The following is a 21,968-nucleotide window of genomic DNA, read 5'->3' on the forward strand; positions in this document are numbered from 1 at the left end:
ACGAAATGGGATATAAGTCTGTGATAAAGGTGATGTTTATTATTATGAAAATGTTCGTGCCACCCACGCGCTTTTTCACGCTAGAAGCCAACAAAAAAGTTTATTTCATGTTGATTAATCACATTACTTATGAAAGTCTTATGTTTTCTCGTGCGCACGTGTGCGTGTGTGTGTGTGGGAAAATATTAAACAGCTGTGCTTTCATGTTACCATTCAGAGAGTGCTTTGATCATAATTAAGCTTTAAGCCCGCGTGAGAAACAGATGATACTTCTGCACGTATGGTTTGATATCTGCCGGGAACATTTTTTATGACTTGTATAATTTGACTGATTAGGCAAAGGGATTACACGAAACCGACTCAAGCCTTGTTGAATGTCAAAGAATTCAAGCATGCCGAAGTGTCTGTACGGGCCTGAGGAAAAGCACCTTCGGTAACCGTTTCATGTCCAATCCTAAAACGTGTATGGGAATACTTTAAGCATAACATTCGGGTGGTTTTTTCCGAATAGAAAATATATAATACATCCATGCGATTTTATGGAATAACTCTGTTAAGTGTTTTTGTTATTGTTGCCAGAACAGCATGATCATATTCTGTAAGATAAAATCGGTTATTGTCAGTTTGTTTGTTTCCTTTTGTACACAGCGAAAACAAAATCGAATAGAAATTATACATCCATGCATTTTTCATGGAATAACTCCCTGAAGTGGTGTTGTTGTTGTTGTTGTTGTTGTTGTTGTTGTTGTTGTTGTTGTTGTTGTTGTTGTTGTTGCGAGAACAGCTTGATAATATTCTGTGAGATAAAATCGGTTTTTGTTAGTTTGTTTTATTTTGTACAATAAAGATATTAAACATTTTTCGCCAAGATTTCATGGTCTCGCCTAGGTGACAATGGCCGCAAGCATAAACGTTGTTTTGACCACGACTTGAATGTATGTAAATTTCTATTTGTGTCCCCAGAATAAGATTCTATTTGGGACATGAGGTGGTTGTACGCTAAGAAAAAGCTGGGTGTGTGGGGGTGGGGCCGGGAGGATGACGGGAGTGGGGCTGTACAAGTTAAAAGTTGCGTTGATAAAAGTTATAAGCGTTTGGTATTGGGCGTTGAGAATCATCCAATACAATTGACACTGAACATTTGAAGACGCAACAGTGGTCGACACGGGGAGCATCATAAACACCGCCCAATTGGATTGCATGACTTGACCGTCCTGCAGTGATGTCGTTCTCGTCGGCTATTGGTCAGTGGATTTTGAGAGCGCACGTGCCGGACAATTAAGGTGTTCATATGATTGGTTAATACACTGACACGGTTCTCACCCCTTTGAGAGGTCGTGGCATACATAAAGTTAGTTCGTTTCGCAAATTAGCAAAAGTCCTCAAAAAAGTCGATAGTCACAGAGACTTTGTGTTCATAACAACCCAAAAACCAGAAGAAAAAGACCTGAGAGGCTACCTGGAGCTCTGCCTCACCTCTATGGTGACTGCTAGGCAGAAGCAGAGCCCCGAGGCTCTCATCAACTTATTAACGGATACCTACTGTTTTGTGACAAAAAATAAAGTGTCCGTCCCTAAACCAGACACCTATCTCATGGCCCTCAGCGCTCTCGCGGGGAGCAGAGATCTGTCGTCTGAGGAAATTCTCACAATTAAAAAATCACTGTAAGTCCCTTGTAATTCTGGACTCCCTAAATGGGGGGCAAAATAAAATAAATCCAGCATAAATATATGATCGTCATTTGTCAACGGTATTAACTTAAACAAAGGGGACACACAGCTCGCAGGGAGGGAAGGGCATTGCCCCACCTCGCGGGCGTGTGCGTGTTTTTTTTTTTTTTTTTTCTTCCTGATGGTTTTAAACTCCTGTTTTCGGATTACACAATAAACATAAAAACATGATTATATAAACGAGAGGATAGCTGTTTCCTCTCTCAGTTAATACTGCTAATGTGACGTCGCCTCCCCTGCGACTATTGTAGTGGCGGGGAGGTCGACGGACAACGCAGATAGATCTTTTTTATCCTATTTAAAATTAACAAATGCCGCATAGCAACTCATGCGTGCGTCAATGAAATGATGTATCCAAATGTTACTACCCTATAGAAGATCAGTATTACGTTTTGCGCATGTTCTTTATATTTTTCTCACAATGTTGTCACTTTTAAACCTTCTAACAGGTGGTCCTGAGTTTTATCTTTTTCTTAACGAAACTAAAATTGAATTAAAAATCCATGTTTTTAATGGTCCTTCCCCTAGGAAGTCAACGCATATAAAGGAAAAATTATCCCCGAGTATATTTCTCATTGCCCCACCCCCCTCCCTTATTCATGGAGAGCGGGGCCGGGGTCCTATCACGGTCGGGATTGCTTGGTCTTGCCCTTTTCTTTCCCTCCTTTTCTTCTTTTAGCGTATCATCAACTCATGTCCCTAAAAGGAAAATTTCCTGTGAGGACGTAAAGGACCCCCTTTTTTTTTACAAATTAGCAATTGTCCGGTCAGACATCATATGGTGCGGGTGTTAAATCTGTCAGTTTGCAAGAGAGATAATTCGAGTTTGTGAGACTTGTTGCATACAGTGGTAAATACCTGATTTTGATGACTTTGGTGATCTTTCTCAGACGGGAGGAATAGCAGAAAGGCAAGAAAATAAAAGTGAGTGATTTTGATTCTATTGATTGTGCCTATGATTAGGTTAGATTGAATAGATTAGATTGTGCAAGCAGGATTCCACCATGGAATACATTTAATTTATATGAGGGTTAACGTTTTCTGCACCATCTCAGAAAAACTATCATATTTTCGACCTAAATCTGTGGATCTAAAAACATCATCTCGGTTATAATGTAGTATATAACAGCCTAAAGCATGTCACATTTATAGAACAAAACAAAAAAAAATAATTTCGCTAGTATCGTGTACACTACATTGGGGTGTGCACGTTAAAGATCCCACGATTGACAAAAGGGTCTTTCCTGGCAAAATTGTATAGGCATATATAAAAATGTCCACTAAAATACCCGTGTGACTTGGAATAATAGGCCGTGAAAAGTAGGATATGCGCCGAAATGGCTGCGATCTGCTGGCCGATGTGAATGCGTGATGTATTGTGTAAAAAAACAAATCCATCTCACACGGAATAAATAAATCCCTGCGCCTTGAATATGTGCGCGATATAAATTGCATGCATAAAATAAAAAATGAAAAAGATTAAAAAAAATGATAAATAAATCCCTGCGCTTAGAACTGTACCCACGGAATACGCGCCATATAAGCCTCATATTGATTGATTGATTGATTGATAGTATTTTGCGTGTGATATTTTCCGAGTGTGATAAAACAAGTTAGAATGACAATAAATCGGAAAGACTTAGTTAGGGTTAGGGTGGGTGGCCGAGTGGTAACGCACTTGCGCTCGGAAGCGAGAGGTTGCGAGTTCGACCCTGGGTCAGGGCGTTAGCAATTTTCTCCCCCCTTTCCTAACCTAGGTGGTGGGTTCAAGTGCTAGTCTTTCGGATGAGACGAAAAACCGAGGTCCCTTCGTGTACACTACATTGGGGTGTGCACGTTAAAGATCCTACGATTGACAAAAGGGTCTTTCCTGGCAAAATTGTATAGGCATATATAAAAATGTCCACCAAAATACCCGTGTGACTTGGAATAATAGGCCGTGAAAAGTAGGATATGCGCCGAAATGGCTGCAATCTGCTGGCCGATGTGAATGCGTGATGTATTGTGTAAAAAAATTCCATCTCACACGGCATAAATAAATCCCTGCGCCTTGAATATGTGCGCGATATAAATTGCATAAAATAAAAATAAAATAAAAAATAAATAAATCCCTGCGCTTAGAACTGTACCCACGGAATACGCGCGATATAAGCCTCATATTGATTGATTGATTGAAAGACTTAGTTATCGTACAGTAACAACATGTCATTTAATTACTTGATTTTGGGATAGTTTCGGAGCAGTTTTGAAAAAATTATTGCATGGGTTCAGTCTCGTTTTCACGTCCAAATCGTCAGAAAACTTTCCAAAATGTAAGACAAATTCTGCAGAGCAGCTGAGCTGCTCTTCACACAACTTTTCTGTCGGTGTCTGTGTGTCTGTTTATCTTTCTCTCTATGTCTCTGTTTCTCTGTCTCTCTCTTTCTCTGGCTCTCTCTCTCTCTCTTTGTCTGTCTGTCTGTTTGTTTCTTTTTTGTCTCTCTTTCTGTCTGTCTGTCTGTCTGTAAAGCTGTCATAACTGTTCCTTTTATTTCTATCTCTTTCCTTGTTTTTGATTAGAATTTTGACTGTCTGCGGGATAAAAAAAAGAGCATTTTAGCATTTCTTATTCTGTTAGTGTTAATAAGATAAAGATCAATTCAATTCAATTTAATTCAATTCAATTCAATACAATTCTCTCTCCCTCATTCTCATTCTCATAAATCAGACTCAGTGTTTGTGCTATACTGCCTTGCTCTGCTGAGTGTGTGTGTCATACCGCTTTGCTCTGCTGAGTGTGTGTGTTTGTGTTAATTACGGTCTGTCTGTACATTCTTGTGTCTGTCTGTCTGTCACTCAAGGGTAAACCGGCACGGTTAGCCTAGTGGTAAGGCGTCCGCCCCGTGATCGGGAGGTCGTGGGTTCGAACCTCGGCCGGTGTCACGATTTCATCTTTCGCCTGTGTACATATTTCCCCCTCGATATTTACTCGAGACTTAAATGTTGTTTCCTGGTAAAATTAAGAAGGGAAATTATTTATGGACGAAAAGCATGTCAGTTTCTTGCATGTGAAGAAAATTGGTGGTAAAATGTAATAGATTTCACCCCCAAAATCGAATTCTTCGAAAACGTGTACTGAGTGGTTACGTCCCTTGTCCTTGAGTAAGAAGGGAAACATTTTAGGATGAATCAAATTTCTAAGTTAAATAAAACAATTGGTTGGACAAATGTGGCCCCATGAATGTAAGGTACACAAGGTCGCTCATCAGTACTATCGAAGGGTGTTTTTTTGGTTCAGTGTAGAGTTTATACTAGATCAACGAGGCCGAAAATCGAAATATCAACACGGCGAAAGATAAAAACGTCACACCGGGTCATACCTAAGACTTTAAAATTGGCAATCTAGTGGCTGATCCACATCCCATTTTGGTGCAATCCCATTTTTGCCGCCGTCCCATTTTTTGCCCCATCCCATTTTCGCGACATTTCACAAGCCAAGCGTCATTTTATAAAATTTATAATTCTGAATGATTAATGAGATGAGGATGATTATAATGATGATGCTATGGATTTCCAATTTGGATTGAGACTACGTGACAGGGCATTTTACTAACATGTCATAACAAAAGCGCGACATCCCATTTTGACACCATATCCCATTTGGCCGCCATGCCGTTTCACCGTATTCCATTTATCCCCCATCCCATTGTCGCGACATTTCACAAGCCAAGCGTCATTTTACTACCGTGTCATAACAATAGCGCGTCATCCCATTTTGACACCATCCCATTTGGCCGCCATCACATTTTTTATGTATTCTTCTTGCCAAGCCTCACTATACTACTATACTGCGTTATTCAACTAGGAAGACATTCCGTTTACGCCAAATTCCATTTTTGCCACAATCCAAAATGTCGCGAAATAGAGATGGCGGCAAAATGGGATGACGGCAAAACGGCATGGCGACAAAATGGAATGTGGCGCTAGTGGTTTGACACGGTGGTAAAATGACACATGGCCTATGAAATGTCGCAAAAATGGGATGGGGGCAAAATGGGATAACGGCCAAACGGGATTGCGCCAAAATGGGACGTGGAGCTAATGGTACATGACATGGTGGTAAAATGACACTTGGCCTGTAAAATGTCGCAAAAATGGGATGGGGGCGAAATGGGCTAACGGCGAAACGGGATTGCGCCAAAATGGGATGTGGAGCTAATGGTACATGATATGGTGGTAAAATGACACTTGGCCTGAGAAATGTCGCCAAAATGGGATGGGGGCGAATTGGGATAAATGCGAAACAGGACTAATAGATCCCTTGACTTGGGGTAGTGCGACTCTGTCACTGCTAGCTTTCCACTCGGAGGAAGCGACCGGAATTTCCCAACGATGGGACATCCTAGTAATGAATTTTTTTTTTTTAATTCTTAAAATTAACAGAGTCGCGCTACCCCAAAAGTCAAGGAATTTCGTGTTTGTCCCTTGACTTTGGAGATGACAAGAAAATATCGGGCGCAAAAACGTGATTTGTAAAATTTTTCACAACATATGTCGCCTCGCGCCATGTATGTGATGAAACCATTCATATAGCTCTGCACTTTTGGACGTCCCCATTTCACTGCTGTACAGCAAACATCGTCCCCAAATACCTGTTTGTTTCTAAAAAATCACGCTGGAGGTTGCATTTTATGTAATAACCTCCTGAAATGAGTTTTGACACTTTAGAATGGCATGTAAAATGACACATGGCCTATGAAATGTCGCAAAAATGGGATGGGGGCAAAATGGGATAACGGCCAAACGGGATTGCGCCAAAATGGGACGTGGAGCTAATGGTACATGACATGGTGGTAAAATGACACTTGGCCTGTAAAATGTCGCAAAAATGGGATGGGGGCGAAATGGGCTAACGGCGAAACGGGATTGCGCCAAAATGGGATGTGGAGCTAATAGTACATGATATGGTGGTAAAATGACACTTGGCCTGAGAAATGTCGCCAAAATGGGATGGGGGCGAATTGGGATAACGGCGAAACAGGACTAATAGATCCCTTGACTTGGGGTAGTGCGACTCTGTCACTGCTAGCTTTCCACTCGGAGGAAGCGACCGGAATTTCCCAACGATGGGACATCCTAGTAATGAATTTTTTTTTTTAAATTCTTAAAATTAACAGAGTCGCGCTACCCCAAAAGTCAAGGAATTTCGTGTTTGTCCCTTGACTTTGGAGATGACAAGAAAATATCGGGCGCAAAAACGTGATTTGTAAAATTTTTCACAACATATGTCGCCTCGCGCCATGTATGTGATGAAACCATTCATATAGCTCTGCGGGAGCTCTGCACTTTTGGACGTCCCCATTTCACTGCTGTACAGCAAACATCGTCCCCAAATACCTGTTTGTTTCTAAAAAAATCACGCTGGAGGTTGCATTTTATGTAATAACCTCCTGAAATGAGTTTTGACACTTTAGAATGGCATTTAACGCTCATTGAAGTTTTAACAAACTTTCTAACACCTAAAACATTCATAGCACCGATAACGTAATTGTAGCTCTGCACTTTGTGTACACATACGTCCCCATTTCACTGCTGTACAGCAAACATCGTCCCCAAATGCCTGTTTTTCTAAGAATCACGCTGGAGGTTGCATTTTATGTAATAACCTCCTGAAATGAGTTTTCACACTTTAAAATGGCATTTAACGCTCATTGAAGTTTTAAGAAACTTTCTAACACGTAAAACAAAAGAGACCCCAAATGCCTGTGTTTTGAGCAAGATGGCATTTTGATACACAGCCGACCCCAAATGACTGTAAAACCACCTATGTGTGTGTGTGTGTGTGTGTGTGTGTGTGTGTGTAGAGCGATTTAGACTAAACTACTGGACCGATGTTTATGAAATTTTTCATGAGAGTTCCTGGGTACATTTTTTTATTTTTTTCGATAAATGTCTTTGATGACGTCATATCCGGCATTTTGTAAAAGTTGAGGCGGCACTGTCACACCCTCATTTTTCAATAAAATTGATTGAAAGTTTGGCCAAGCAATCTTCGACGAAGGCCGGACTTTGGTATTGCATTTCAGCTTGGAGGCTTAAAAATTAATTAATGACTTTAGTCAATAAAAATCTGAAAATTGTAATTAAATTTGTTTTTTTATATAAAACGATCCAAAATTACGTTTATCGTATTCTTCATCATTTGCTGATTCCAAAAACATAAATATGTTATATTTGTATTAAAAACAGGTCTGAAAATTAAAAATATAAAAATTATGATTAAAATTACATTTCCGAAATCGATTTAAAAACAATTACATCTTATTCCTTGTCCGTTCCTGATTCCAAAAAACATATATATATGATATGTTTGGATTAAAAACACGTTCAGAGAGTTAAAAAGAATAGAGATATAGAAAAGCGTGCTATCCTCCTCAGCGCAACCGCTACCGCGCTTTTCTGGATTGTTAATTTCACTGCCTTTGCCACGAGCGGTGGACAGACGATGCTACGAGTGTACGGTCTTGCGGAAAAAATGCAATGCGTTCAGTTTCATTCTGTGAGTTCGACTGAGCTTGACTAAATGTTGTATTTTCGCCTTACGCGACTTGTTCATTCTGTCTCGAACCCGAACACTGCCCACATAACATTAGGAATAAGTGTCATTTTGCCAAATGTCGACGAAAGTCACGAAAAGGTTAATGTTCATCTGTATTAGTTGTTCGCAAAGCTTACCCGAAGAGTTGCGTTGTCTTGTCCCTTTATTTGTCTTCCTTCTTTTCTTTGTTCATGTCAGTATGTCGTCTTTTTTTCAATCTGAACTATGTCTCGGGCTGCATATGAGTTGGGCGCCCTTTGCCCAACAGCGACAAACGTTCAGTAAAGGTCAATTGAAGATTTCACCAGCTTCAACAACTATACTTAACAGGAGAGCTGTTGTGTTCTCTTTGCCTTGGTCTTTATCTTTCTTTTCCTTTTGGGATTTTTTTCCTTTCTGAATGTCAATATGTGACCCTCCACCTCGAAATGAGTCGCATGTCACCTTTGCATGATTTTCATATTTTTACATTTTCCTAAAGAGTTTTTTTATGCCCTATCCAGTGGTGAAAACCGTTTTAGAAAAGAGCGAAAACTGTTTGAGTTATAGGCCTGTGACGAAGGTGACCCTCACACTGTTACTAGACACCCACCGGACTTATATTATGCCAAGCGCAGAACCGCGCGAGGTGACATGCGACTCATTTCGTGGTGGAGGGTCACATATTTTCTCGAGTTGCATAATAGTCTGGCTACAATCCTTTGCCCAAAATCAACAGAAGTCTTTGACATTTGATTTTGAACAATAACTGTTTCCCGAATAACTTTACCAGACGGTTCATGACAAGACCGTGCATGATTTTCATCCATCGACGCCCAAGTAAACTCTACGAAAAATGTATTTCACTCATTTTCGTAACCTTACTAAAGCATTCATTCTCGTGTCAAATCATTACAATTTCTATGCCATTAAAGGCCATTAACTTGGCTATCTGGCACACTTTTCCGATGAAAGATTTCTTTTAAATGAGGTCCCGAATAGCCAAACAGGTTGAAGAGACAAGAAAACCAACCAACCATCAAACTCACCGACAAGGCTTAATTTACAATACATTCCATCCGGTTTGAACGCACAATCAGCTATCGAAGGTTCGTCCAGGAATTCTTCCACTTGATGATATACCAAAAATTAACAGCATGACTGCGTTCTGTGTAGAGTAAGACATTTTTCTGAATTAGTTGTGAATGTTGACACTTGGTTTGATCTGCAAAAAAAAAAGCCATGACTGTGAGGTAATTGTTGGCAAAAGGTGGAACAGTGATTTGACGAGAAAGGGATACGAAAATGGGTATGGACGGATAGAGGGGCGGCTAGCCGAACGATCGGGCGAGTGGATGAATGGACCGATGGACGAACACGATAAATGAGACGAATAGAAGACGAATGGATTACTGCGTTCTTGGTTTCTCAACGTGCAGTTCAACAGACAACTTTCATCTCTGCGCGGAGATGAGAGTGAGGGTGTTGACACAGTAGGGGAGAAGAACTCTCCAGGGCCGGACCAAGTTCGTTTGAGGGGGGGGGGGGGGTTCCAACTGAAGGCAGGGTTCCAGGGGCCGCTCAGGACCCGGTGGGGTGCAGGGGCAACGCCCCGCTGGGGGGCAAAGCCTCCCAGAACCCGAGAAAATTTTGCATTTGTGAGGTCATTTGTTGGTCTTTCCTTGCAACTGGGAATCAAAATTACACATTTTCAACAGTAACAAAATACTTCATATATTCATTTACCATAGTGGTTCAGTGGAATAATCCCAAAGACATATATATGCCTAGTAAATAAGTCTGACAGGACTCTTTACTTTGAATATTACTATGATGATGGACTTATAACGGGGAGGGCAGGCCGTTGTCGACTTGATGTTGTTCATAATTTGAAATAGTTTTAGGAGTTGGGTGAAGAGCTTAAAAAATCCACTTTTTTTTCTCTGAGAGGTACATTGGATGGCCAGGGGGGTGGGGGGGGTCCGGGACCCAGGACCCCCCCCCCCCCCCCCCCCAGATCCGGCCCTGCTCTCAGACGTCAATTACCATGTCTCAGTTACCATGTCCTGGTCACGAAGATCCATTTCCGGCGATACTTCACACGAGAATGATGCCTGGCGTTTATCTGGACCTGTCTGGGTGTACCAAGACCACTATTGAGAGTTTGCTTTGCATCTTGCACAAATTGGTTCATGCGTCAGAATGTACGAGAGGAACTAGGCCCTAGCGAGCACATGACCTTAAGGAGATACTTTGAGACGAAAGGAAAATAGGCCAAAAACCCGGGGCGAACTAGGTTCCTGTGTTTAGCAGGTAAATAGATATCTGGACAGACGAGTTCATCTTGCATGACTCAGAGAACGGGATGCTGTATTAAACTTAGCAGGTAAACAAATACCTGGACAGACGAGTTGATTTTGCATGACTGAGAGAACGGGATGCTGTATTAAACTTAGCAGGTAAACAAATATCTGGACAGACGAGTTGATTTTGCATGACTGAGAGAACGGGATGTTGTATCAAACTGCCTGCCTGGGGCCAGTGGCTCGAAGTACCCGGTAGTGTTGTACTCTTCATACTTCTATTGTAGTAGCAATCACAAAGTCGTGTTATTATAACTGCAGTATAATGTTGTAGGATAAAAAGTGTCAATTGGGCGGGGATGTAGCTCAGTCGGTAGCGCGCTGGATTTGTATCCAGTTGGCCGCTGTCAGCGTGAGTTCGTCCCCACGTTCGGCGAGGGATTTATTTTTCAGAGTCAACTTTGTGTGCAGACTCTCCTCGGTGTCCGAACACCCCCCGTGTGTACACGCAAGCACAAGACCAAGTGCGCACGAAAAGGATCCTGTAATCCATGTCAGAGTTCGGTGGGTTATAGAAACACGAAAATACCCAGCATGCTTCCTCCGAAAGCGGCGTATGGCTGCCTAAATGGCGGGGTAAAAACGGTCATACACGTAAAAGCCGTGGGAGTTTCAGCCCATGAACGAACAAACAAAAGTGTCAATTGATCGTCTGACCCCTGTCAGACACTTTGATACACGCTCCTGTTGCTGGAGGAACGATTTGATCATTTGCCTGTTTCACGTTTTCGAGGCGAATTTTAATCAAAGTACAAGATTTGCAAATCCACATATTGCAAGTAACCTTGAAATAAGCTCATTTGTAACCGTGTGTGTGTGTGTGTGTGTGTGTGTGTGTGTGTGTGTGTGTGTGTGTGTGTGTGTGTGTGTTTGTGTGTGTGTGTGTGTGTGTGTGTGTGTGTGTGTGTGTGTGTGTGTGTGTGTGTGTGTGTGTGTGAAGTTACCATCTGCCGGTAGGCCCACTATAATTATGGTCTGGTGACTTTATAGGTCGACGTTTTCAGCCCCTTACTTTTCCAAATTGTGCATCATGCATGAATGCATGCGATTGCACTTCTTTATTTTTTTTACGTCGACATATTGCATAGTTCGTACGTTCCGGGTAAAGTTAATGCCCTTGGTTCCAGCACCATTGAATTTTGCGGTCAGAGAACGCAATCGTTTGAACTTTAAAACTGGGTTAAGTTCCGTGGGGAAACATATCACTTGGATGGTATTACCATCAGTCAGAAAATCACCCATCCAACACACTTCAAATTTAGAGCGTTTCACGGAGGTACTCAACCTTAAACTATTGATGACACTAATTACATCAGAACTTATAAAACACGATTAATCGAGGTACGGATAGCATAAAGGAGCTGTTCAACATTACCCGCTATTACGAGCTAGTCGTGTGACAGAGAGTTTTCTTGCACACGAGACTGTAGATGTTTCACGACGGCTTTAGCCGGAGTGAGACAGCAGCAGTCGAGTGTGCAAGAAAACTCTCTGTCACACGACTAGCTCGAAATGGCGATTATGTCTCACAGCATAGACATAGAAAGATATAAATGAGTTTTAGGGGACGAAATAACAGGCACAAAACCAGACTGACAACACAATTGCCTTTTCACACATACCGTACACACGCATGCGCGCAGAAAATAGATCCAATGCGTTTTGAGTTTTTTTCTGGTTGAATGTATTCAACTAAGTAACAACCAACGTTTCTGAACCTTTTAATGATTAAATACACTTTTTTTTTAACCAAACAGCAAAAACGAACGAAATCTAAACACACAAACACACGCGCGCACTAACACAGGTTGAATTCAAGGCGCGAACGAACACGGAGGTTTTTTGTAGGTCACGTCGTGGGAAAGTCCACCTAAATAGTTTCGCAGGGGAACTGGTTGTGATTGGATCGTTCATTTTCTCGCCGTGATGTTAATGTTGTTGATGGTGCAGTTTTGGAAGACTATTTTCCTCATCTGGGGCACACTTTCGTCTCTTGGTTCGTGTATCTCATCAAAGAAACAGTCGAGTGTTTCGTAATCCGAACCTGCCATCACCGTCGGTGCACCTTGGACCTGCCTGACTGTCTGCGTGCGTGTCAGGGAAGAAGACGAAGCCTCAATTGCCAAAGCGTCACCCATCTATGTAGGTATGTGGGAGGTGTGTTTATAACCTGCCCTGTTATATAGTGCTATATATATGTCTTATGTAAAAACAATGTCCTGTTTGTATTATTGTTATGTACCACGCCTGAATTTCTCTATGAGATAATAAAGTATTCTTATTCTTATTCTTATTCTTATCTGTAGCTTCTGGGCATCTGATGTACGTTGGTATGTGGTGAGCGCGCTGACGCTTCGATGACCGGTCACAGCCATGATTTCTGCAGGCGTGAAGCTGGATTGATGCAGGACAGTGGCACTTGTGGCCCGGATCGAGTGATTTGTGTAAACTTGACTCAGACTGCAGGATTTGCTCAGACGGGGGAGGAACTGGGACATTGAGTTTACACCGATTGGTTTCTTCGCATACCAAACCGGCGAATCTGTAGAAAAAGTGTCCAGAGGATACACCCAAAGACGGTCGCAGTCGGGGTTGAGGTGGCTGATATACTGCCTGAAAGACTCCACGGGGCACGAATCTGTCAGAGTCGCTGGCATGAATCCGGTGACGAATGCCGTGTCGTGTTGGTGATTTTTGGTAAGTTCGTCGGAGTTTTTGCACACATACTCTCTGTTTGTTGTTGCGTCTGTTTTGATTCGGAACGTGGTTTTGGTCATGGAATGCATGTTTTCTGCACCCCTTCTTGAAAAGTAATACGTACCGCACGTCGAACTGTACCTTGTTCGCAAGCCCCGTTGGTGTCGCCGTGTTCATGTACATGCTGTGGTACAGCTTTTGCCTGTCGGCTTCGGCCATGGGTTCGTAGTGGGTGATGTTCCCTTTGCCTTGTTGCTTGAGTTCTTTGACAGCCGCCTTGAACATTTCGTTAGCGACGGAAAAATCAGAATCCCGAACAATATCGAAGTCGTTGTTGTGCGGTGGCGACTTCAGGTGGCGATTCAGACCGTACCGGATCCCTTCCAGTGTTTTTCGTTTATACAAGTCGCCCCTTTCAGATCTAGCTTCCAAATAGAAAGAGCCAAGAGTACTGTTCAGTTCATTTTTCGACATTGCTTCAAAATCCTCACCTTTTCCCTTTTCTTTCAGATAATGGCGAAAGATCAGGACGGAACTGTCTGTGCACCTTTTTGTTGTCACTGGTGTTAGGTTCGATCTTTTCTTGGCAATTTCGTCCTCTGTGTAGGTAGCAAAGCGTTTCGCCATTTTCGGTTTTCGTTGCAGACGACGATAGTCAAAGTAGTACCTATTGTTTTGTTTTGACCTTTTGTATTCAGGGTTCTTAATTGAAGCTTGAAAGGAAGCTTGTCGTGTAAATAGAACGTTGACGACGCTTTTGAAAAAAGAAATTGAATGAAAAAGAAAATGTGGCTTTCAAACAAACAGGGGAACGGAGTTGGTGTTATTCTTTTTACGTCAAACACGAATTACACAGATAAAACGTGGTTGACTGACCAAGGCCAGTTTGCACACTATTCAGAATGCACACCAAAATGTAACAATACTTTAATACCCATTTTTTACATTTAGTCAAGTTTTGACTAAATGTTTTAACGTAGAGGGGGGAATCGAGACGAGGGTTGTGGTGTATGTGTGTGTGTGTGTGTGTGTGTGTGTCTGTCTGTCTGTCTGTCTGTCTGTCTGTGTGTGTGTGTAGAGCGATTCAGACCAAACTACTGGACCGATCTTTATGAAATTTGACATGAGAGTTCCTGGGAATGATATCCCCGGACTTTTTTTCTTTGTTTTTGATAAATACCTTTGATGACGTCATATCCGGCTTTTTGTAAAAGTTGAGGCGGCACTGTCACACCCTCATTTTTCAATCAAATTGATTGAAAATTTGGCCCAGCAATCTTCGACAAAGGCCGGACTTCGGTATTGCATTTCAGCTTGGTGGCTTAAAAATTAATTAATGACTTTGGTCATTAAAAATCTGAAAATTGTAAAAAAAATAAAATGTTTTTAAAACGATCCAAATTTACGTTTATCTTATTTTTCATCATTTTCTGATTCCAAAAACATATAAATATGTTATATTCGGATTAAAAACAAGCTCTGAAAATTAAAAATATAAAAATTATTATTAAAATAAAATTTCCGAAATCGATTTAAAAACAATTTCATCTTATTCCTTGTGGGTTCCTGATTCCAAAAACATATAGATGTGATATGTTTGGATTAAAAACACGCTCAGAAAGTTAAAAAGAATAGAGATAAAGAAAAGCGTGCTATCCTTCTCAGCGCAACTACTACCCCGCTCTTCTTGTCAATTTCACTGCCTGTGCATCGGGGCGGGGATGTAGCTCAGTCGATAGCGCGCTGGATTTGTTTCCAGTTGGCCGCTGTCAGCGTGAGTTCGTCCCCACGTTCGGCGAGAGATTTATTTCTCAGAGTCAACTTTGTGTGCAGACTCTCCTCAGTGTCCGAACACCCCCGTGTGTACACGCAAGCACAAGACCAAGTGCGCACGAAAAAATCCTGTAATCCATGTCAGAGTTCGGTGGGTTATAGAAACACAAAAATACCCAGCATGCTTCCTCCGAAAGCGGCGTATGGCTGCCTAAATGGCGGGGTAAAAACGGTCATACACGTAAAAGCCGTGTGAGTTTCAGCCCATGAACGAACAAACAAACTGCCTGTGCATCGAGCGGTGGACTGACGATGCTACGAGTATACGCTCTTGCTATAAAAATGCAGTGAGTTCAGTTTCATTCTGTTAGTTCGACAGCTTGACTAAATGTTGTAATTTCGCCTTACGCGACTTGTCTACGTTTGTGATTACATGAAATGAATACTGAAAACATAAATGCTTAAGGTAGTGACTAAATGTATGTAAAGGTATAATTTTCCAGAAATAAATACATAATCGAAGCAATTGATTTCAGTATCAAAGCGTGTAACATACAATCTTGCACACGTTTGGTTTAGTAGTGGCAAAGAAGGAATGCGTGTGACATAAGAAAATATTGATTACGTCAATCAGAAAATAATCTTTCTTTTCTTTATTATTTTGGTGTTTAACGTCGTTTTCAACCACGAAGGTTATATCGCGACGGGGAAAGGGGGGAGATGGGATAGAGCCACTTGTCAATTGTTTCTTGTTCACAAAAGCACTAATCAAAAAATTGCTCCAGGGGCTTGCAACGTAGTACAATATATTACCTTCCTGGGAGAATGCAAGTTTCCAGTACAAAGGACTTAACATTTCTTACATACTGCTTCACTAAAATCTTTACAAAAATTGACTATATTCTATACAAGAAACACTCAACAAGGGTAAAAGGAGAAACAAGAATCCGTTAGTCGCCTCTTACGACATGCTGGGGAGCATAGGGTAAATTCTTTCTCGTCCCAACCAATATGGGACTCCCCCTAACCCGCGGGGGGTAATCAGAAAATAACTCACGCGGCAGATCACAAATAATTATAGACGTCTTAATTAAAGGCCAACATCCGCGGGAATTTTTCTCCTGGAGCGACCTAAACTTGAACCCGTCGCTATTCTTGCATGTCCGTTTACTTCGTGTTGCACGCAAAAATTGAGCGACTTCCTTGCCGCGTGGATTGACGAAGCTGTTTTATACTCGTGACTGAAAACACTGCAGTGCGTGCAGTTTTATTCTGTGGGTTGGACAGATTGACTAAATGTAATTTCGCTTTCACGAATCAGAAACCGACAAGGAATAAGATGAAAGTGTTTTTAAATTGATTTCGACAATTTAATTTTGATAATAATTTTTATATTTTTAATTTTCTGAGCTTGTTTTTAATCCAAATATAACATATTTATATGTTTTTGGAATCAGAAAATGATGGAGAATAAGATGAACGTAAATTTGAATCGTTTTATACTTTTTTTGTTTTTTACAATTTTCAGATTTTTAATGACCAAAGTCATTAATTAATTTTTAAGCCACCAAGCTGAAATGCAATACCGAAGTCCGGGCTTCGTCGAAGATTACTTGACCAAAATTTCAACCAATTTGGTTGAAAAATGAGAGCGTGACAGTGCCGCCTCAACTTTCACGAAAAGCCGGATATGACGTCATCAAAGACATTTCTCCAAAAAAAGAAACAAGTCGCGTAAGGCGAAAATACAATATTTAGTCAAGTAGCTGTCGAACTCACAGAATGAAACTGAACGCAATGCCATTTTACTCGTAGCATCGTCAGGCCACCGCTCATGGCAAAGGCAGTGAAATTGACAAGAAAAGCGGGGTAGTAACTTTGCGCTAAGAAGGATAGCACGCTTTTCTGTACCTCTCTTTGTTTTAACTTTCTGAGCGTGTTTTTAATCCAAACATATCATATCTATATGTTTTTGGAATCAGGAACCGTCAAGGAATAAGATGAAAGTGTTTTAAAATTGATTTCGACAATTTAATTTTGATAATAATTTTTATATATTTAATTTTCAGAGCTTGTTTTTAATCCGAATATAACATATTTTTATGTTTTTGGAATCAGCAAATGATGGAGAATAAGATTAACGTAAATTTGGATCGTTTTATAAATTTTTATTTTTTTTTACAATTTTCCGATTTTTAATGACCAAAGTCATTAATTAATTTTTAAGCCACCAAGCTGAAATGCAATACCGAACCCCGGGCTTCGTCGAAGATTACTTGACCAAAATTTGAACCAATTTGGTTGAAAAATGAGGGCGTGACAGTGCCGCCTCAACTTTCACGAAAAGCCGGATATGACGTCATCAAAGACATTTATCAAAAAAATGAAAAAAACGTTCGGGGATTTCATACCCAGGAACTCTCATGTCAAATTTCATAAAGATCGGTCCAGTAGTTTAGTCTGAATCGCTCTACACACACACACACACACGCACGCACGCACGCACATACACCACGACCCTCGTTTCGATTCCCCCTCGATGTTAAAATATTTAGTCAAAACTTGACTAAATATAAACAAGTCGCGTAAGGCGAAAATACAATATTTAGTCAAGTAGCTGTCGAACTCACAGAATGAAACTGAACGCAATGCCATTTTACTCGTAGCATCGTCAGGCCACCGCTCATGGCAAAGGCAGTGAAATTGACAAGAAGAGCGGGGTAGTAGTTGCGCTAAGAAGGATAGCACGCTTTTCTGTACCTCTCTTTGTTTTAACTTTCTGAGCGTGTTTTTAATCCAAACATATCATATCTATATGTTTTTGGAATCAGGAACCGACAAGGAATAAGATGAAAGTGTTTTTAAATTGATTTCGACAATTTAATTTTGATAATAATTTTTATATATTTAATTTTCAGAGCTTGTTTTTAATCCGAATATAACATATTTATATGTTTTTGGAATCAGCAAATGATTGAGAATAAGTTAAACGTAAATTTGGATCGTTTTATAAATTTTTATTTTTTTTTTACAATTTTCCGATTTTTAATGACCAAAGTCATTGATTAATTTTTAAGCCACCAAGCTGAAATGCAATACCGAACGCCGGGCTTCGTCGAAGATTACTTGACCAAAATTTGAACCAATTTGGTTGAAAAATGAGGGCGTGACAGTGCCGCCTCAACTTTCACGAAAAGCCGGATATGACGTCATCAAAGACATTTATCAAAAAAATGAAAAAAACGTTCGGGGATTTCATACCCAGGAACTCTCATGTCAAATTTCATAAAGATCGGTCCAGTAGTTTAGTCTGAATCGCTCTACACACACACACACACACACACACACACACACACGCACGCACATACACCACGACCCTCGTTTCGATTCCCCCTCGATGTTAAAATATTTAGTCAAAACTTGACTAAATATAAAAACGCTGGCGCTGGACCCGAGTACTCTTCAGACTGGCTCGCTCCCCCAGTATAAAAGTTTTTGTCTTGTGCACGTGGATTAAAAAAAAAAAATTAAAAAAAATATTTATTTATTTTACACAATTAAAAAAATTATTAGAGTAAAATAAAACATTAAAACGTTCATAATAAACAATAGCAAACAAGAATTAAAAAAAAAATAAAAAAAAACATAGACCACACATGCCGGGAATCGAACCCGGATCACTTTGATAGGCGGACGGTCGTGCTACGACAACTTTACTAGAGTTGTGCGTTTGAATCACTGTGTCCCTGTCGCTCTCTCTCGTGCTCTCTGTCTCTCTTTCAGTCTCACCGAGACAAAACACTGCATTGTAGTTTCTTTGCCGAGACCAAATCCCCACCCGCTGCATGCTTTTCTCGTGATCGGCGGTTCTTTTTGGCGAACTGCCTCGGGTTCAAGTTTAGGTCGCTCCAGGAGAAAAATTCCTGTGGATGTTGGCCTTTAAAGGGATACGCGGCATTTGACTAAAAATATGACAGTGCTCTAATATTTTCTGGGCAAGATATAGACACCATCCACATTAATTTAGTGTACAAAAAAAAGTAGGGACACCGTTTTAGTTTTTTTGCTATGAGGCCCTCTTTTCGGCAGTTTCTGAACATTTTGACCAAAACAGTGGTTATATGATATGCATGGTGTTCAGCAGTCATTAGTGAATGGGTACTTTTTTTTATTGTGGTAGGTAGAATATGCTTTTTAGTAACAAAATATGTCAATTGACAAAAAAAAAAGTAAACTCAAACCGATAACGACATACTTTGTTGAAATATTTACAAAAATCAGCGAATCTTTTTGTTCAAACAACCATAATGACAACATGGAATATGACAGCACTCTGATTTTCTTGCAGCAGGAAATTTGATATCTTACCTTCAAAATAAACACAAGAAAACTGTAGGTCATCTTGCTTTTTTTCGAGTGGCAGCATCTTTTATACCCCTACCCCCTACTTTTTGGAATAAAAATCATAGGTATTATAAGGAATATGCGAGTGCTCTAATATTTTCTGGGCAAGATATAGACACTATTCACATTCATTTAATGTAAAAAAAGAATAGGGTTACCATTTTAGTTTTTAGTTTTTCTTTCAGGCCCTTATTTTAGCAATTTTGTGAGAATTTTGGGCAAAACGGTGGTTAAATGAAAAATGCATGGTGTTCAGTAGTCTTTAGGGAATGAGTATTTATTTTTTTATTGTGGTACAGAGAATGCTTTTACTACTGTAAAACTTTTAGTAATCAGATGTGTCAATAAAAAAAAAATCAAAGGTAGACTCAGATGCCGCGTATCCCTTTAAAGGCACGCACACTCATCGTGAAAACAGTTCGGCCTACCATCTCAGATCTGACCAGACTTTTATCTGGGATAAGACCCTTCATACACATAGACACATACCAACATAAACACCCTGACAAGCTTACTGTGCTGATTTAAAATTATTTTGATTTTTACGAATTAATTCTTTAAACAAATTCCCATGGTTCACAAAAAGCACCCAAGCTGTTCATGCTTGATATGTGATCAAGTGGAGGGATGGTCATATCCCATGTAACCGGCACGGTTGGCCTAGTGGTAAGGCGTCCGCCCTGTGATCGGGAGGTCGTGGGTTCGAACCCCGGCCGGGTCATACCTAAGACTTTAAAATTGGCAATCTAGTGGCTGCTCCGCCTGGCGTCTGGCATTATGGGGTTAGTGCTAGGACTGGTTGGTCCGGTGTCAGAATAATGTGACTGGGTGAGACATGAAGACTGTGCTGCGACTTCTGTCTTGTGTGTGGCGCACGGTATATGTCAAAGCAGCACCGCCCTGATATGGCCCTTCGTGTTTAAGCAAAACAAATAAATCTAAGACTGTGAGCCATTAAAAGCCCACTATTAAAATAAAACATCAATTGAGATGTGTGAACGTCATTACAGGGAAAAACGATTCATGAAGATATAAATTTAGCCAGAAAATACTGTGTGGTGATTTGTGTACACCAAGATAGAAGTTTCCTTTTCTATTGAACACGCATGCCAAGTGAACATTGATGTGTGCAGGACACTCCATACAGCTTCTTTAACCTGCAGATCTCATTGGGTTTTAAATGTATACCCGTATGGCTCAGACAACCATTTGCTTCAATTAAGGATAGTTATTGAGGAAAAATAAAATATATTAGAATTTTTGGGATAAATTAGGTGTTTATTTAGGTTAAAGTTTGATTTAACTTTCAGGCAATTTTTTTCCAATAAATTGATTGATTGTTTTATATTTTAAAGAACATTCTTTCTTTCTGTATTTGGTGTTTAACGTCGTTTTCAACCACGAAGGTTATATCGCGACGGGGAAAGGGGGGGGGGGAGATGGGATAGAGCCACTTGTTAATTGTTTCTTGTTCACAAAAGCACTAATCAAAAAATTGTTCCAGGGGCTTGCAACGTAGTACAATATATGACCTTACTGGGAGAATGCAAGTTTCCAGTACAAAGGACTTAACATTTCTTACATACTGCTTGACTAAAATCTTTACAAACATTGACTATATTTTATACAAGAAACACTTAACAAGGGTAAAAGGAGAAACAGAATCCGTTAGTCGCCTCTTACGACATGCTAGGGAGCATCGGGTAAATTCTTCCCCCTAACCCGCGGGGGGGGTATTTTAAAGAACATAAACATATAATAAATATATAATGAATAAGTTGTGGTTGATATTATAAGATTGTAATTAAGACATCTCCGTTTCTAAGCCCTAATATCTCAGTAGAAAAGCTGATTAAAAAAAAAAAAACTTGACTAAATATAAAAAAAAGAAGAACAAGAAAAAACAAGTCGCGTAAGGCGAAAATACAATATTTAGTCAAGTAGCTGTCGAACTCACAGAATGAAACGCAATGCCATTTTACTCGTAGCATCGTCAGGCCACCGCTCATGGCAAAGGCAGTGAAATTGACAAGAAGAGCGGGGTAGTAGTTGCGCTAAGAAGGATAGCACGCTTTTCTGTACCTCTCTTTGTTTTAACTTTCTGAGCGTGTTTTTAATCCAAACATATCATATCTATATGTTTTTGGAATCAGGAACCGACAAGGAATAAGATGAACGTGTTTTTAAATTGATTTGGACAATTTAATTTTGATAATAATTTTTATATATTTAATTTTCAGAGCTTGTTTTTAATCCGAATATAACATATTTATATGTTTTTGGAATCAGCAAATGATGGAGAATAAGATAAACGTAAATTTGGATCGTTTTATAAATTTTTATTTTTTTTGACAATTTTCAGATTTTTAATGACCAAAGTCATTAATTAATTTTTAAGCCACCAAGCTGAAATGCAATACCGAACCCCGGGCTTCGTCGAAGAT

General features: G+C 40.2%; 1 long non-coding RNA gene across 1 annotated transcript in view; it reads right to left on the reverse strand.

The window, feature by feature from the left end:
- Window positions 1–21,384, reverse strand: part of LOC138947245 (uncharacterized) — a 394,861-nt gene extending 373,477 nt beyond the window's left edge. The window contains exon 1 of the long non-coding RNA XR_011449603.1: window positions 21,119–21,384. This is a non-coding gene — a long non-coding RNA (uncharacterized lncRNA). The remainder of the gene's footprint in view (window positions 1–21,118) is intronic.
- Window positions 21,385–21,968: the final 584 nt, after the last annotated feature.

Source organism: Littorina saxatilis, linkage group LG14 (genome assembly GCF_037325665.1).
Source record: "Littorina saxatilis isolate snail1 linkage group LG14, US_GU_Lsax_2.0, whole genome shotgun sequence".
Lineage (NCBI taxonomy): Eukaryota > Metazoa > Mollusca > Gastropoda > Littorinimorpha > Littorinidae > Littorina > Littorina saxatilis.